The sequence below is a fragment of the Hemicordylus capensis genome, chromosome 6, assembly GCF_027244095.1.
Source record: "Hemicordylus capensis ecotype Gifberg chromosome 6, rHemCap1.1.pri, whole genome shotgun sequence".
Lineage (NCBI taxonomy): Eukaryota > Metazoa > Chordata > Lepidosauria > Squamata > Cordylidae > Hemicordylus > Hemicordylus capensis.
The window spans coordinates 63,855,858-63,874,247 of NC_069662.1; the positions used below are offsets into that span (position 1 = coordinate 63,855,858).

The window sequence follows — 18,390 nt, forward strand, 5'->3', positions numbered from 1 at the left end:
ACAGGAATATTTAAATTAAACAACCCCTGCTAACTTGGCAAAGAGGCACCTTTTAACGTGGTGATTCTCTCCAGTGAGTGTTGCTGGTGTCTATCTTATGTTTCCTTTTAGATTGTGAGCCCTTTGGGGACAGGGATCCATTTTATTTATTTATTATTTTTCTGTGTAAACCACCCTGAGCCATTTTAGAAGGGTGGTATAGAAATCAAATCAATAATAAATAAATAAATAAATAAATAAAATAATGATCAGACACTTCAACAGGGATCCTGGCAAGGGAGATATTGTTCTTGTAGACCACAGCCACTTCACCTCCCCGCCCACTTCTCCTCCCCTGCTCCTCAACAGAATATCCTGGAGGGAGATGCAGGGACCAGACTGGGCCACCAGCCTCCCTCAACCAAGTCTCTGTAATATATACCAGATCAGCCCCTTCATCCAGAATTCAATCATGGGGAGGATTTCAGGTTTATTCTGGACTGACCTGGCATTAAAAAGGAGCAAGACGAGGCTCTGTGAGTGGTTAGCATTGCTTTCCAAGGTCAAAGAGCTGGCAGGACAGCCAGAAGGAGAAACAGCAATTATGATTCTGATCTCCCTTCCCCTGCAATAGCTTGCAGACCTGTCAACATTACTTCTTCTATTCCCTACCACCACTGGAATGACTGCCCCATAATCAGTGGATAGACCCCCTGTCTCCCCATCTCCAGACAGACCCAGACACATTAACAACTAACCCAGAATTTCAAAAAGAAGCCAAGTTAAAATATCCACTCACCTTTACACACCGACGAGGGACCTTGGGCCAAAGAGTCTGGCCCACACCCTCGTTATCCCCCCAAGGGGCAACCTCCTTTGATGTCGCTCCTTTGGTGGAGACCCCGCTGGTTACAGGCTCACCGTCACAGGCAGCTTTCCTATAAAGGCCCAAAGCTGGGCAGGTGACCCCAGGAACTGCTGATTCACTCAGGAGCTGGTCCCGGTCCTGCTGGTCCCAGTCCTGTACATTTGGAACCTAGGAAGCTGCCTTATACTGAGTCAGACCATTGGTTTCTAATAGAATTAGAAGGAAAAATCTTCAGCCAACCCCAACCCCTTGCCAAAACCAGGAGCAACATGCTTTTGTAAGCCATTTTACCACCAGCATCCTCCTTTAATTGCTACTAACAAAATGTCTGATTGATTCATAATTCTCATCCCTCCCATAATTCTCATCCCTCCCATGGGCCCAGTGGGAGGGAGGCTAACAAGCTTCTCTCTGGAGCAAAAACATCTCTTCAGAGGAGGTTGGATATTAGTTGTCATTTCTCAAGGTTGTGTTAGAATGGAGACATTGAGCCGGGTGTCATGATCAGTGAGACCTGGTTTGTGAGAGTGAGCGAGGAGAGTGGGCTAAGCCTGCTCTCCCCACACACAAGCAGGGTGGGAGCCCTGGGCAGCCGGATCGGCCGCCCATACGATTGCAGGCTCTTCGTGACGGAGCAATTGGCCCCCGGAAGCTCCAGAATGCCCTGCGCGAGTGCGTAGGGCATGCTGGCGAGACCCCCGGAGCCAGGAGGCAGCTTTTTGCCTCCCTTCCGGGGGTCTCCTCATGAGTAGCCTAATCACTTTTTTTTTAAAGCCAGGTTTACGGAGCGCTCGCTCCACAAACCCAGTTTTAGGGGTGGGCTACTTGAGCGGGTTACCCGTTCAAGAACCACCGGGCTCGCAGCCGAGCCTGCTGGTTCTCATGATTGCAGAAAATCGGGCTAGTAGAGGCTAGCCTAATTTTCTGCAGTTGTGTGAATAGGCTCAATATCTTGCCTTTGATCCAGCAATTCCACCTCAGATCATTCTTGAGATTCTTTGCCTCTTAGACATGTTTGTAAAGAGCACAGTTTGAAAATTGCATTTCTCTCCTCAACTCATGGAGTCTCTGATCTAGTAGAAAGCGATTATTCAGATCAAATTGTTATCCCTATTAGGGATGTGTGAACAGGTTTGACATCTGATTCCACCACAAGGAGGCAGTCCCTCATGGGGCAACTATCCCAGATAGGAGAGTGGTGATAAGGGTCCTTTAAAAGCTGTCCAGCCCTGGCACGGGGAAAAGCTGGGTGGTCGTGGTGATTGCTCAGTGGTTGTGGTGATCTCCCTGCCTGCCCCCTGTACACTCCCAAGAATTGCTGCAGCCAGCCAGCTTTCCCTACTCCAATGCTGGGCACCTTTTAAAGGGCTCCTACCCACCCCCTCCTACCTGGGGCAGTTGCCTTATGAGGGACTGCCTCCTTGCAGTTGGGCCTGGAAATTCCAAAGCAGAATTGATTTTTACCAACATGCACAGTCCTATTTTCTATATCTCAAGATACAGTAGCTATCTTTGTAGCTGTTATCATGAGATGCTTTATCCGAATGCTACACTAGATACTTTATCTGTTTGGACCCATTTATTTATTTTCTATGAAAATAAGTTGGTCTTTAGACCCAGTCTGGATTTAAAGCTCAAGAGAAACTCTTTTCCACTGTTCACTGTAATTAAGTGAACAGTGGGAAAGAGTTTCTCTTGAGTTTTAAATCCAGACTGGGTCTAAAGACCATCTTATTTTCACAGAAAATTCATATTTATGTGGCAGCATTAATTCATAACTGCTGCTCATAACTGCCCAGAGACATAAGTTATGGGCAGTATAAAAATATGTTAAATAAAATATTTCTGCCCAATCTTAGACACCCACAGGGGAAGATATGGTGTACTTTGAATGTGTAGAGAACTCTAAAAATCATTACTCTAGAATGGATCCCTTTGGGATAGGCATTGTTTGTAGGTGGAGAGCAAGTGCTTTAAATAGAGGAAAGCAGGTCTTATCTGTTCCCTCCGCCACTCCCTGCCACCCCAGCACAGCACTGTTGGGATTAAACACCCTGCCAGCAGCTGGAGGGCTGCTCCCACCAGCCCATGGGTGGAGTCAGCACAAAAATGGCATTAGCATGTGTGGGCATGATCTTGAGTGGTCAGAAACACCATGCTGACTGCTCAAGATGGTGCCCACATATGCTCAGACATCATTTCCATGCCAACCCTGCTGGTGGGGTGTTTAATCCTGACAGCATTGTGCTGGGGCAGCGGGGGGCTGCGGAGGGGCCATGGGGGAGCAGGTAAGACCTGCTTTCCTTTTTTGAAAGTACTGGCTTGCCCTTGCCGATATGATTTGGCAGGAGAAGCTCAAAGCATTTCAGTGCTTTGAAACAGAGGTGCTGAAATGCTTCGTGCACATCCCTAATTGTTTGTGACTCAGTATTCCTAGTCTTAAACTCTGGGTAAGAGAAACCTGAGACACTGGAGGGCATTAATAGTTTCTTTCCTATTAACCAATTTTGATTGGGATGTTTATAGTTGAGCTGTTGGCTTTTTGAACTTTTTGTAGTTAACTCTTCAGAGTTTCTTTTTTGTTTTGTACATGCTGTTTTGGAGGTTCTCAGTTTGGAGATTTCAGAAAAAGATGAGATGCTCCTAGAGTAATTTTTCTTCTTTTTACAAGTCTGCCTCATCCTGAACTGGGAGCATAGCATCTAAGTATCGTGTACCTGTGGTAATAACTCAAGGTAGGCAACTCACAGCTAAGAAATCCAGTGGGCCATTTTGCATCTTTTTAAAATAGGTGATTGGCTGCTAACTCACTAACAAGCCATTAACATTTCTCGAATAATGAGACACTGACTTCTGCCCACTAAGCCATATGCATACTAATTTGATGCAGGAACCTGAAAAACCCTGTTTTACACTGCCAGGTAAGCATTAAGAATCCCATTGATCATTACAGATTTGAGCCATCATCTCTGTCAATGTCACTGTTCAGGTCCAAGAATGCAGTACATTTTATAGGAACAAATTGTATTCACCTTTGAGGTTTCCCCCCCAGTCCCTGTATGCCTATTTCTGCACAGGCATCTGCATATTTTTCAAATTTAAACAAAATATTTGACCCTGGGAAGGGACTGTGAATATTAAGTTAACCAATATATTAAGACTTGACATTCCTAATTAGGCTTGAGCAAGTAGGTTGTAAGGAACAAATCAGAATATATGTTAATAATATAATAAACCTGAAATACAGAGAAGTTTGGTACAGACAGTTGTTGCCATGTTACCCCGAGAGAATAATTTGTAAAGTGAAAGACAGTGTTAGATCTTTGCTTGCTCCAAAGGCAGTCTCCCACCCAGATGGAAGCCTTCGCTTCTAGATTGAATGGGAGTGCAGCCACAGGCCACTACCAAGCAAAACTGACAGCCTTCTGCAACTATTAAAAACTGTGTGTATGTATAGGGTAGAGCTGAGTGAAACCAACCACTTGAGTTCTGGCAAATTCTGGAAAACCTCATGTGCCCTGCCCTATTACATCCCAGAAATGCCACAGCACTGAGGATGTGATTTTCAAGGGAAAATTGAGGGGCAGTGAATCCATTCCTGGTGACTTTCTTCTGAAATCCACAATATTGTCATCATGATTCATGCAAGATAGGAACATAGGAAGTGGCTTCTTCTGTGTCAGACCTTTATCCACCTAGCTCAGTATTGCCTGCACAGACTGGCAGCAGCCTTCTCCCAGGTTGCAGGCAAGAGTATCTCTCAGCCCTGTCTTGGAGAAGGTAAGGAGGAAACCTGGGACCTTCTGCATGCCAGCGCACAGATGCTCTTCCCAGAGCAGCCCCATCCTCTATGGGGAATATCTTACAATGCTCGCACATGGAGTCTCCTATTCAAATGCAAACCAGGATAGACCCTGCTTAACAAAGGGGGCAATTCACAGTTGCTGCCACAAGACCAGCTCTGGTCTTGTGGTAAACTGGATATAGGAAGTGCTTGCATTGCAGTGTAGAAAGCCTATATTCTTACTTTTCAGAGCTGGAAATATCTCCCTCTGACGTCATCTGTGCCTGTTGGAATTACAAAGGCTGTCATCTAGCAGTCAGTTCCATGCTCTCCCTGGGTTAAATGAGGACCCATCTAGCCAAGGCACACAATGTCTGAAAGGATTTTTCAGAATGGATTAGCCTTAGCCTTAGATTCTCTTCTTTAGCCAATGGGATTTCAGGAAACATAACAATGGATTTTTGATCTGTCCCTTAATCTGTGTATTGATTTTAACTGACATGGAAATTATATATTAATAATGATGAATTTAGAAGATTAATTTTAGTAATTATATATATTTCCAACAATACAAATCAGACTTTCTGCCAGACAGAGTAGATTTAAGTTATCATTGATTTACAATGCCGCAAGTATTAAACATCAGGCATGTGAAAGCCCAGTCTCCCAGTGGAATCCCTTGCCTACTCCCTTGGTTGGTGGGAATATGCTTGGTTTGTTCCTGCCTGCATGCCCAAAGAAAATTACTGCTCTGAGGGAGGACTATTCCTGCTTGGGGGGATTCAGAAAGTATATATTTTCCTTTTTAAAACCTTGTTAGAGAGACCCTGATTGCCTTGCCACCCCATGACAGGCCAGTAAAGAAATACTTTTGATGGCTGTCATTCAGCCAAGAGAGTGAGTGAAGATAGATGACAGTGATAAATTGCCTGCCTTGTCCATTGCGGCCAGGGTTAGAACAGGGCAATTGTTTGCCTGAAGCAAATGTGAAGTAGGCACGCATCCACCCTTCACTCCATTAAGGGTAACTGTTTTGTATTACTGTTAAAGCACTGGAGAGCAATAGAAAAGACATTCCTGGTTGACTCTTAAGCTGTGGAAATATGTAGAAATGCAGTGTTTGAAAACAGACAGAAATTATCACTTTAAAAATAATGAACACAGGATTTAATCAGTAATAGGAAATTAGTTTAAATTTCAAAAACCTTCTAGAGGAAATCTTTGGCTTGCTCTAAGCTTCAGTCTACATCCTGACTGAAATGAAGCATAACTATGTATAAGTGCGTTTACATGTTGATCAGTTTTTACCCTTGCCTCCTAGGCCCACTTGTTAAATAGTAAGCTTGTTTGCCTTCAGTAACAGTTCTGTGGCTGATATTGGCTCTCGAGGACTTCAGGCAATATTTTGATTCCTCCCTCAGGATTCATGAAGGTATTCATCCCTCTGTCTCAGATTACCTCCTCTCACTCCTTGCCTCCTCCTGCTGGACTGAACTTGATCTGGCCTCTCACTGGAGGACACAGACCCCACTGTGCAGTGGGAGAATAAGACTGGTTGTAGAACATCTTTTGCTGTTTCTGCTTGTCACCTAACGCATTATTTTGGTAACTTCAGTGGCAGGTGAATGAGGTTCAGCAAACTGTTCAGCACCACACATCACATCTCTACATCTTCTTGCTCTCTCCACTTGGAACAAAGCTCCAGCAGACCCATTCTGAGCTGTATCCCACTAGGAGAAATGGGGAAAGACTATAGATGTACTGCAGATGGATGAATCACGAATGCCAGGCTTACTGACAAGTTGTGGTTGCTGCTCTTGTGATACTTTGGGTTCTTTTCTGTGGGCTTAAATTCCTCCTTCTGTGAGGTCAGAAGCTTCTGAATACTTTACTTGTTCCAAACAATAGGTCTGGCATTGTGGGAGGGGATGGTTTCATCTGCCCTAACTCAGGAGCATAGAACTATACAGTGCTTCAGACTAATTTTGAGACCCTATCATCATCTGGGGAAACAAAATTGATTTTTCCAAAGAGAAACAGGGTGTCCTTCCCCCATTCCAAAGAGCTTATAATGGAAATGGGATAGAAACCACCCCACCATAGAAAGCCCATTCATTTTGGGGTAGTTTTCTAGCCTGTGTCATATTTTTATTAATGACATAAATATCATAATTGGCAAGGAGATATACTTGTAGCTATATCATGTGCCGGAGTTCAGGTAAGAGTTTTACAACATAAACAACATATGTTTAACAGCATAGCTGAGATTGCAGTGTTTTGCTTGTTCACCTTTTTGCAGCTAGGGGTGGAAATCCACCCTAAAATATGGATGAGAGTTAAAAACAACAAATAGTTGGATTCATTTTAAATTAAATACACAGTCTGGCCATCCATACCTGCTTCCATTTGGACTTTCGGGGTTCCCTTTTTAGTCTTATTTTAAAATTAATTTTATTTTAAATTTTAAATGGGTTTTTAAAAAAACTTTCCCCGTTGTTGTTGTTGTTGTTGTTGTTGTTATTTATTAGATTTCTATTCTGCCCTTCCAAAAATGGTTCAGGGCGGTTTACACAGAGAAATAACAAACTAATAAGATGGAACCCTGTCCCCAAAGGGCTCACAATCTAAAAAGAAACATAAGATAAGACAGTCACCAGCAACAGTCAATGGTAGGGATGGGCCTGGACCGGTCCAGAGGCCATTCTAAAGGCCTCCGGACTGGTCCGGACTGGTCCAGACCTGGCCGGTTGGGTTCGGGTGGGGGGGTTCCTTTAAGGGTGGGGGAGGGGTTACTTACCCCTCCCGCCGCTTCCCCCCCTCCAGCGCGCGTATTCCATGTAGTAATAGGGGTGGCAGGATACCTCCCTGCCGCCCCTTCTCCCGCTTGAGTGCAAAAGGCTGCACGGAGCCTTTTGCGCACGCACACGTCACGCGCTTGCTTCACGTCTCCGTGACATGCGTGCGTGTATGTGGCCACACGCATGTCGCGGAGACGTGAAGCGCGTGCGCGACGTGCGCGTGCGCAAAAGGCTCCGTGCAGCCTTTTGCACTCAAGCGGGAGAAGGGGCGGCAGGGAGGTATCCTGCCACCCCTATTACTACATAGAATACGCGCGCTGGAGGGGGAAAAGCGGCGGGAGGGGTAAGTAAACCCTCCCCCACCCTTAAAGGAACCCCACACACAGTGCCGGACCACAGCTCTGCGGTTCCGTGCACACGCCTAGTCACTGGAAGTACTGTGCTGGGGGTGAATAGGGCCAGTAACTCTCCCCCTGCTAAATAAAGAGAATCACCACATTAAAAGGTGCCTCTTTGCCAAGTTAGCAGGGGTTCTATGGGGGATTTTCACCAATTTTTGTTTTTTAAAGTCAGGTTCTGGATTGGAATGGGTCCAATCCTGACATTCGGAGGGGTCCAAAGGACCCAAACCTGACATCTGTGGTTCTGGATTAGATCAGACCAAATCAGATCTGAACTATGTGATCATGCACAGCCTTAATTGAGGACATAGGTTTCCTCATAATGGGAGATCATGATGAGTATGTATTTTTTCCTCCCCCTACCATTGCAATTAATCTTAATTTGAAAATATAGCAAAAGTGTTCCTGGTGGTACAAAGGAAGCAAATGCTCTTTTTCCTTTTTAAGAAATGTATTTGTTACATTTGTGGGGATGTGACATAACTTTGTAATTGTTTCCCTTATAAATGTCATTTCTGCCAGCAGAGTATTTTTTGTATATTACACAATCAGGGTAAACATTTCATAAAACTACCGACTGAGCAGATCGATACCTGTGGCCTACAGGTAGAATTTAGCTTAATCTATATTTTATGAAGTAGCAGCAGCCACATCTTAACCTGATGTAGAACTACAATGGCAGTGGAAAAAAAGCTTTCTGTAAAGAAATATGTTAGTTTCCTTTACTAAAGCTGGTCCATACATTGAGTGAGTTGAATATTTGCCCTAGCCTTTCAATAAACTCTGAATTGTGAAAGGGATATTCCCCTCTTCTTGCAGTTTCTCATGGTGATTGGGCTAGAAGGACATTATGGGTTGATCTCTTAATATCGGTGTGCCAGTGGCGGACAGTGTGGGCACCACCGGGGGGCAGCGAGAGGCATCTGTAAGTGTAATTTAATAGGTGCTTACCCATTACAGCCTCACCTGAATGCTGCCTCAAGGAGTAGCACGCCACCCAGCGACCCCTGTGGCAGGGGATTGGTCTGCCACTAACCTGGCCTCCACAGAGTCGATCCCCTGCTGGCAACCTGGTGAGTTGTGGAGGCGATCGGCAGCACGCAACTGCTTGAAGCAGGATTTAGGTGTGGCAGTAGCTGGAAAGCACCTATTAATTTATACTTAAAGGTGCCTCTTGCCCCCCACCTGCAGCGGCTGCTACTGCTGTGTGTCTATTTGATCATGCTGAGGCTGGTTTAAAATTCTGAACTCAGTGTTAGAGCATGTAGGAAATTGAGGCCCATCATGCAGATTGGTTCAATTGTGCAGAGTACAATCAAGTTTAAAAAGCAATCAGTCCCTCGTCATCAGTCCCTCGTCTTTTCAATTGCTCAAGGAAGGTGGTTGGCGGGGCAATAGTTATGGAACAAACTGTGATACAGGAGAAAGGAGAGCTGGTCTTGTGGTAGCAAGCATGACTTGTCCCCATAGCTAAGCAGGGTCCAACCTGGCATCTGAATGGGAGACTTGATGTGTGAGCACTGCAAGATATTCCCCTCAGGGGATGAAGCTGCTCTGGGAAGAGCAGAAGGTTTCAAGTTCCCTCCCTGGCCTCTCCAGGATAGGGCTGAGAGAGATTCCTGCCTGCCACCTTGGAGAAGCTGCTGCCAGTCTGTGAAGACAATACTGAGCTAGACAGACCAATGGTCTGACTCAGTATATGGCAGTTTCCTATGTTCCTAGGAGCCTCTTCCTCCAGACAGCTTTCCTGCCTTAAGTCCTTGAGATGCTGGGGACTGAGCTTCAGACCACCTTCTGCATGCAAAATATGTGCTGTCCTATTCAAACCCTCCCCTTTTATTGAGTGCCCCTGCCAAACGAGGAGAGGTGGGTGGCTACTAGTGAGAGGACCTTTTTTATGGTTGCATCCCATTTATGGAAAAGCCTCCCCAGTAGGGTTCACCTGGCTTCATCACTTTGTTCTTTTAGATGCCACGTAAGATCTTTTTCTTCACTCAGGCGTTTTAAATTTTGATTTTTAAAAATGATTTTTTAAAACATATTTTAAATCGTTTTGTATTGTATATTGTATTTTTTTCTTGTGTTATGTATTTTTGTTTGACATTTTTAATGCTATTGTGAGCTGCCCAGAGAACAATTCTTTATGGGGCTAACAAATACTGTTGTTTATCATCATTATAATCATTACTATTATTATCATCATCATCATCATTAGTATTACTATTACTATTATTATTACTATCTATATAATTCTCTTAGATGTACCCATCGCTAATCCCATGTGTTGCAGCCCTCATGAGAGTTCGTGAGTGAGGGGAGGTGGGGAGGAAAGTGATGGTGGCGTGGAACATAAAGGCAACGGACAGGCCAGCAAATGAACAGGTGGGCTGGCAGGGAGAGAAAGCAGTGGTGCTGGGGGCAGAGAAACCAAATGTGGCAGTGGCAGCAGCAGGGGGAGTGAAAGCGAAGGAGGCAGTGGGGGGAGAGAAAGCAGTGGTTGGTGGAGGAAAGAAAACAGTGGGTGGTCGGAAAAAGTGGCTGGCCAGGCAGCCGGCCAGAGAGAAAAAACATTGGAGGGTGGAAGAGGGAAGAGAAGTGGGGAGGCCTGAGAACGAAGGGCCAAGAATGAGGGAGAACTAGACATGCAAATGCTCTGCGCCTGGGTTAGCTAGTTGTTATTATTGTTTACACAGTCAAACAGCTGTTATTGACTGGTTTGTTTTATCCAGACATCGAGTCCTTCCCAAGGACCTGGGATGGCTGAATTTTATTATCAATATTGTTGCTGTTATTATTATAGATATAGTCGCAGAATATAGGCTGTTCCCAGTAAACCTGCTTTTTGTAATTGGCTAATGGTGATTTCTGTGGCCCCTATGGTGATGATGTGCTCTTCAAGTTGTTTTGGCACCTAGGGTACCAATTACCGCTGGGATTACTTTGGTCTTTTTCTGCCACAGCCTTTCAATTTCAATTTGTAGATCTTTGTATTTGGTGATTTTTTCTATTTCTTTTTCTTCTATTCTGCTATCCCCTGGTATTGCTATGTCGATTATTTTCACTTGTTTTTCTTTCTTCTCGACTGCAGTTATATCTGGTGTATTGTGTGGCAGATGTTTGTCTGTTTGTAGTCGGAAGTCCCATAATGTTTTTCCATCTTCGTTTTCTACCACTTTTTCAATGTTATGGTCCCACCAATTTTTGGCTACAGGTAGCTTGTATTTTTTGCAGATGCTCCAGTGTATCATCCCTGCTGCCTTGTCACACCTTTGTTTGTAGTCAGTCTGTGCGATCTTTTTACAACAGCTGATTAGGTGGTCCACTGTTTCATCTGCTTCTTTACAAAGGTGGCACTTGCTGTTTGTTGTTGACTTTTTGACTTTTGCTCTTATTGCATTTGTTCTTAGTGCCTGTTCTTGTGCAGCCAGTATTAAACCCTCTGTTTCTTTCTTCAAGTTGCCATTCTTAGGCCATTGCTCAGTCTTGGGGATGGCTGATTTTCCACTTGTATTGTGCAAATATTGACCATGCAGGGGCTTATTTTTCCATCTTTCTGCTCGGTTCTTGATTTTTTCTTTCTTGTAGGCCTGCTTTGTTTCATTGGTGTTGAATAGTTTATCATTATTGACCATTTGAAGTGCATCTTCTTCACTGTCCTTGATATATTCTTCAAGGCCTCTTTTCTCCTCCTCTACTGTTTGATGGACTTGCAGCATTCCTCTTCCACCTGAGCTGCGAGGAAGGTATAGCCTATCGACATCACTGCGGGGGTGCAGAGCATGATTGATGGTCATGATTTTCCTGGTCTTACCATCTAGCGTCTCTAGCTCTGCCTGGTTCCAGTCTATTATTCCTGCAGTGTATCTGATAACAGGTATAGCCCAGGTGTTTATGGCTTGTATGGTGTTCCCGCCATTAAGTTTGGACTTGAGGATCTTTCTAACTCTCCTGATGTATTCACTTCCAATTTTTCTTTTAACTTCAGTGTGTTCAATGTTATCATCCTGGAGAATGCCCAAGTATTTGTAATGTTCTTTCTCTTCCAGGTTCTGGATGTTGCTTCCACTGGGCAGTTCTATTCCTTCTGTTTTTGTTATTTCCCCCCTGTTCATTATTAATGCAGCACACTTGTCTAGTCCAAACTCCATTGCTATATCGCTACTGAATATACAGACAGTGTTTAGCAGTGATTCGATTTCTGACTGGCATTTTCCAGACAACTTCAGATCGTCCATGTACAGCAGATGGTTGATTTTACTGGATGTTTTAGATGTTTGGTATCCGAGGCCTGTTTTGTTTAGTATTTGTGAAAGTGGGGTCATGGCGATTACAAACAACAGAGGGGATAGTGAGTCCCCTTGGAAAATACCTCTTCTAATGCTAACCTGTCCAAGTGTCTCGCCATTGATTGTTAACTGTGTATGCCACATGCTCATTGCTTTTTTTTAAATATAAATATCTTAATGTTTTTGCTGACACCAGTTGTTTCTAAACATTCTAGTATCCATGTGTGAGGCAATGAGTCAAAGGCTTTCTTGTAGTCAATCCATGCAACACTTAGATTGGTTTTTCTTCTCTTGCAATTTTCTACAATCATTTTGTCAATCAGCAGCTGGTCTTTTGTGCCTCTGGTGTTTGGGCAATTTCCTTTCTGTTCAACTGGAAGCTGTTTGTTAGTTAATAATTGTTGCATTACTTCATCTGCTATTATTCCAGTTAATAATTGGAACATGGTTGGCAGGCAGGTTATCGGTCTATAATTACTTGGAACTGCACCTTTTGCTGGGTCTTTCATGATGAGATGAGTTTTCCCAGTTGTTAGCCATTGTTCAATATCACCTCCTTGCAAAATGTGATTGAACTGTTTGGATAGTTGTTTATGGTGCTTGTTAGGTGTTTAAGCCAAAAGCCACGCAGTTCATCGTTGCCTGGCGCAGTCCAATTTTTAATTTTCTTTGCTCTTTCACTGATTAATTCTGGTGTTATTATTAGATCTTGCATTTGTTGGTTATATTTTTCAACCTCTTTCAACCAGCCTGCTTTTTTATTATAATCTATTGGATTGTCTCATAATTTCCCCCAGAATTGCACTGTTTCTTCTTTGTTTGGTGTTCTTACGTTTCTTGCAGTTTCTGCTTCTATGCTTTGGTAGAAACGTCTCTGATTCAACTGGAATTGGAGATTCTGCCTGTGTTGTGTAATTCTGGCTTCGTATCTGCTAATCTTCTTTGACACTGCTGTTATTTGCTGCTTTATTATTTCCAGGACTTCTCTAATTTTCCTTGAATCTAGGTGGTATTTTTGGATCAGATACTGTTTGGTGTTTTCATTCTTCAGCTTCTTGTCTTTCATGTCTTTCAATTTACTAGCATCTGATCTAAGCTTGGCAATTTTATTTTCTAATCTAATCTTCCATTTCCTTTTTTACAGGTCCACTGATCTTATATCCAAGCTCTTGTGTTGTTATTGTTGCTGCACTGTACATTAGTTGGTTTGTTTCTTGCAAATTATTGGTTGTTATTTCTGCAAGTGCAGCATTTATCTCTTTTAATGCCTGAGCAAGTTGTTTTTTAGCAACTGTTTTTAGAGCTGGAAGTCGAACCCTGGTAGTTTTTTGGTTCAGGTGCTCAGTTATTTTTTGCTTTAGTTCTTGTTGCTTTTCTGTTAAACGGCATTTGGGTTTTTGAGGTGAAGGCAAAGGGGGTGAAGGCAAAGGGGAGGTTGCCTGGTTTTGATTTTGAACAGTTCAGCAACTGTGGCATCCTCTATTTCCAACACCTCCTCCTCCACCTGCTCCTGAGCAACTTCTTCAGTGGGTGGTAATTCTTCTTCCATATCTTGAGCCTGTGTTGCTCTTTGCTGTTCTTCCAGCTCAACTTCTGTGAATACTTTATTTCTTATTATGAATCTTCTCTGGTCTGCTAGCCTTTGTTCTGTTATTTCTGTATCTGGATGCTTCTTTTTGGTACATTCTTTTTGGTACATTCTTTTTAAATAACGTCTTCTAGTTGGACTAGACTTGTAATAGCAGATCATTATTTCCTTGTTGGCATTTTTCGTATATTTTTTTTCCGGTTAAGCAACATTTCTTCCAGTAACCTTGCAGTCTCCAGCCCTGGTTGCTCAACTGAAGATCCTGAGTCCTGTTGCCCACTTGCCACCAGATTTCCAGGGACTCCAGTACCTGGCGCGGTCCTTGTTGACCCGGGAGACGACCGATCCGGTATAGAGTTATTAAAGTTATGTCTCACCATATTGTTGATGGGAGAGGCACTCTTTTTCTGGCTCCTCTGGTGAGACCTGTCCAGTATGGTTGGACCTCTGGCATAGCTCTCACCTTCCTCAGAGCACGCAAGCCCCACAACCACGCCAAGGTATTGCCTCACTGGGGGTTGTTGTTGTTGTTGTAACTATTATTATTATTATTATTATTATTATTATTATTATTGATAATAAAAAAGGACACTCTATTAAATGAACCTTGCAGAAACTATAAAATTATTATTAATCTGTTTCAACATTAATCTATGCCAAAGTCAACTTGAGTGCAATGATCCCTATTCATTTTTAGGTGCTTGCTTTGAATAAAAAATGTTTTCTCCTAATTTTTTGTGTTTACTTATTTCTAGGGTGGTAGAAGCTGCAGTTTATAGCCACTTCCTTGTAGGCACTATTCTGAATACCCCCACTGTCTTAGGCATTTGCTGCATCCCAGATGCTGCAATATGGATATTGAGAATAGAGCCCAACAAGAGACGGGCAGTATTGCAGCTCCTGCTGCCATTAACATAGGCAGCAGCAAAAACCAAAGTAAAAGTAAGAATGGCCAAAATGGCCAGAGCCTCAGAAAAGACTACACATTCCAGGAGCACCTGTACCATTTCCTAGGATTCCTGGGAAGAGGCAAAAAGGTGCCTTTTTAAAAGTCAAGCTACAGAATTCCCTGCTGTGGGTAATGAAGAGGTTTTTCTCCTCATTCCTGCTGGTCCTGGTAAGAATTTGAGGGGTGGGCGAAATGAAGCTTTGAAGCCTGGTTTGCTTTGCTTTGACTCCACTTCAGCCCTCTCTCACAGAGTTTTGCTTCAGGCTAATACGCCCCTGAAGCTTCACACAGCCCTACAGGGTTGTATCACTTCAGAGACTTCAGATGATTGAATGTTCCTCCATGAAGCGAGAGAAAGCTATATAATAATCATGTCAACAAAAGACATGCTAAGAATAATCACAAATTGTAAAAATCATCACAGGACAAAAGGCACAAAGGGGATTTCACACAAGATGTGATTTCTAGCCATCAAAGTCTGGCTGAAACAGTCAGACAAGCAGAAAAGGTGCCAGGTATTTTTCCAGTGGGAGGGAGTTCCACAGTGTGGGGCCTGTGACTGATAAAATTCCCACCAAACAAACCTTTGCCAGTGGTAGAATGGGCAGAAGGGCCTCTCTAGCAGATTGTATATAGTGGACAGATGTACGTGGGTGAAAGTTGTCCTTCAGGTATCCTCATCCCAAGACATTTAGAGCTTTAAATGCACTATTAATCATACCCGAAATCAAACTGGGAGTCAGTGCAATTGCTGTGTTTGTTGTAAATCCCCCAGAGTTTGGGGTGGTGCACAAATATACTACATAGATAGATAGATAAAAATATTGGAGTAACATGCTGATAATCTCTGACCCCAGTAAAAAACATAGCACCTGCATTTTGTACCAGTTGCGGTTTCTGAATAAACTTCAAGGTCAGCTCCATGTAGAGCATGTTAACAGTGGTCTAAAACAAAAGGTGGCAAGGGCGTGGGTAACCATAGCCAGTTTTATATGATACAGGAATGGATGCACCTTATGCTCCAACTGAAGCTGGGCAAACGCTACCCAAGGCCCATCTGCTACCTGACCATCCAGTGGCAAATCTAAGTTGAGGAACACTCCCAAGCTGTGAACCTGATCTTTTAAGGGGAATGCAACGCTGCCCAGCATAGTTTGATATACTATCTTCAGAGCAGTAGGTTTCCTATCAGGAGAACATCTGTCTTGACCAAATTATTTTTGACTCCTCAATTCCATTTTGTAGGCCTTCATACAGCCCATCACTGATTCCAGACATTGGCTGGAATTAGTTATTCAGGAATCTCTAAAGCTGGGACACCATGAAATTCTCAAGCACCTTGTCAGAAAATTGCAGATTGGAGACTGGTTATTAGTTATCCAATATAGTTGATAAGGGAGGCCTTCTTTAGGAGTGGGCAGAGAATGGCCATTTTTAAGTAGGTTGGACTAATTTTTTACATATAAAATCTCTCACATTCAAGCCAACTTGGATTCCTCGAATATGGCAAGATCAACTGCAAAGGTGTCCAGTATCTCCTCTGGTTCAATTAGAATGGATCAGTTTCAGTTTCTGGCTCCTTAGGATATGGACAAGCTACTTGAAGGTGTTTGGCCTACCCCTTGTCCTTTGGATCCATGCCCAGTGTGGCTTATAACATCTAGCAGGGAGGTTGTTAGAGATGGCCTAGTTGACATCATTAGTGCCTTGCTGAGGGAGGGTAGGATGCCTCCATGTTTGAAGGAGGCAATTGTGAGACCTTTGCTTAAGAAGCCTTCCTTAGAGCCCTCAGGGATGGATACAACAGAAGTACTTTTTCACACAACGCATAATCAACTTGTGGAATTCTCTGCCACAAGATGTGGTGACAGCCAACAACCTGGATGGCTTTAAGAGGGGTTTGGATAACTTCATAGAGGAGAGGTCTATCAATGGCTACTAGTCTGAGGGCTATAGGGCAGGATGCCTCTGAATACCAGTTTCAGGAGAGTAACAGCAGGAGAGAGGGCATGCCCTCAACTCCTGCCTGTAGGCTTCCAGTGGCATCTCATTGGCCACTGTGTGAAACAAGATGCTGGACTAGATAGGCCTTGGGCCTGATCCAGCAGGGCTGTTCTTATAATTATAGGCCAGTCTCTAATCTCCCTTGCATGGGCAAGGTAATTAAAAGGGTGGTGTCTGATCAGCTCCAGGCAGTTTGGGATGATATTGATTATCTAGAACCATTTCAAAATGGCTTTAAAGCGAGAGACAGACGTGGTCAGCCTGATCTCTACCAAGGAATGGACAGAGGGAATGTGACTCTGTTGGTTCTTTTGGACCTTTCTGTGGCTTTCTATACTATCAACCATGGTATCCTTCTGGATCATCTGGGGGATTTGTGAATAGGTGGCACTAATTTGCATGATTCCGTTCCTATCTCTCTGTTAGATTTCAGTGGTGGAACCACTTGGTGATTGATCATCAAGAGATTTGGAGCAGTGTGTTATCAATGGGCTGATGACACCCAAATCTATTTCTCCATGACATCATCATCAGGAAATGACATAGCCCTGCTAAATGCCTGCCTACAGGCAGTAATGGACTGGATGAAGGACAATAAATTGAAGCTGAATCCAAGCAAAATGGAGGTACTTAAGGGTCATACTCTGAGGGACATGATAGATCTTCTTGTTCTCCATGGGGTTGCACTCGCCCCGAAGGAACAGGTACGTAGCTTGGGAGTGCTTTTGGACTTAGGCCTCACTCTGATTTCTCAGGTTGAGGCTATGGCCAGGAGCGCTTTCTATCAACTTCAGCTGATATGACAGCTACATCCATTCCTTGAAGATAATGTTCTCAGAACTGTGGTGCACTCTCTGGTAACCTGTAGGCTTGACTACTCCAATGCACTCTACGCAGAGGAGATAAAAATCAAGGTTTTTTTGGGGGGGGGTTAAAAATCAGATCGGATTTTTAAAAATATAAATTGGGTTTTTAAAATTTAAATATGATTTTTTAATTTAAATTGGTTTAAATAAAATGCTTTCTGAGGAAAAAAAATCTATCTAAAGATAGTTTTCTATTTAAGATACATTATAGTCCAAAGGTTGTTCATCATGAAATAAGGATTAGTTTTTAATTATGTAGCATGATGCTGTATATATGAGATGTTTAAATTTTTTGATAAATGAATTCTATTAATCCATTCACAGTGTCATGCTCTTCCAGAGGTTTCTGTAAGATTATTTTGGGCAATTTTTCTATCTAGAAGAGGACAAAAAATGAAACCTTCCATTTGGTTGTAAATATTAAGATTATACCAGCAAGAATGAGTCTTTATGTAAAAAACAACAACCCCATGATTTAAATGTAGTCTTACTGACTAGTGATTCAAATCATGATTTAAATCAAATCCACCCTGGCTCTACATGGGGCTACCTTTTTATGTAGTTTGTAAACTTCAGTTGGTTCAAAATGCAGTGAGATTGGTCTCCAGAGTGTCTTGGAAAGACCATATTATAGGTTTCTGGGCAAAATAAAAAGAGCTAGTAATTACCTTAAAAGCCCTAAGCGGCTTAGGACCAGGTTACCTGGGAGAGCACCTTCTGCATGATCCCCACCTCACATTAAGGTCATCAAGAGAGGTCTGTCTCCATTTTCCACAAGCTTGTCTGGCAGTGACTCGGGAGCAGGCCTTCTCTATAGTTGCTCCTGGGCTGTGGAATATGCTCCCTATAGACATTTGTGGCTTAACA

The 18,390-nt window shown here is 43.2% G+C and overlaps 1 protein-coding gene across 17 annotated transcripts in view; it reads left to right on the forward strand.

The window, feature by feature from the left end:
- The window catches only part of EPHA5 (EPH receptor A5), a 381,695-nt gene that overhangs the window by 176,600 nt on the left and 186,705 nt on the right, over positions 1–18,390 (forward strand). Inside the window, exon 1 of one of the 17 annotated variants that reach the window (XM_053260121.1) lies at positions 3,562–3,582. The exons of the other annotated variants lie outside the window; for them this stretch is intronic. The gene's annotated coding sequence lies outside the window, so the exon portion shown is untranslated. Of the gene's footprint in view, positions 1–3,561; positions 3,583–18,390 lie in introns of those variants that run through there. 17 annotated transcript variants of the gene reach the window in all.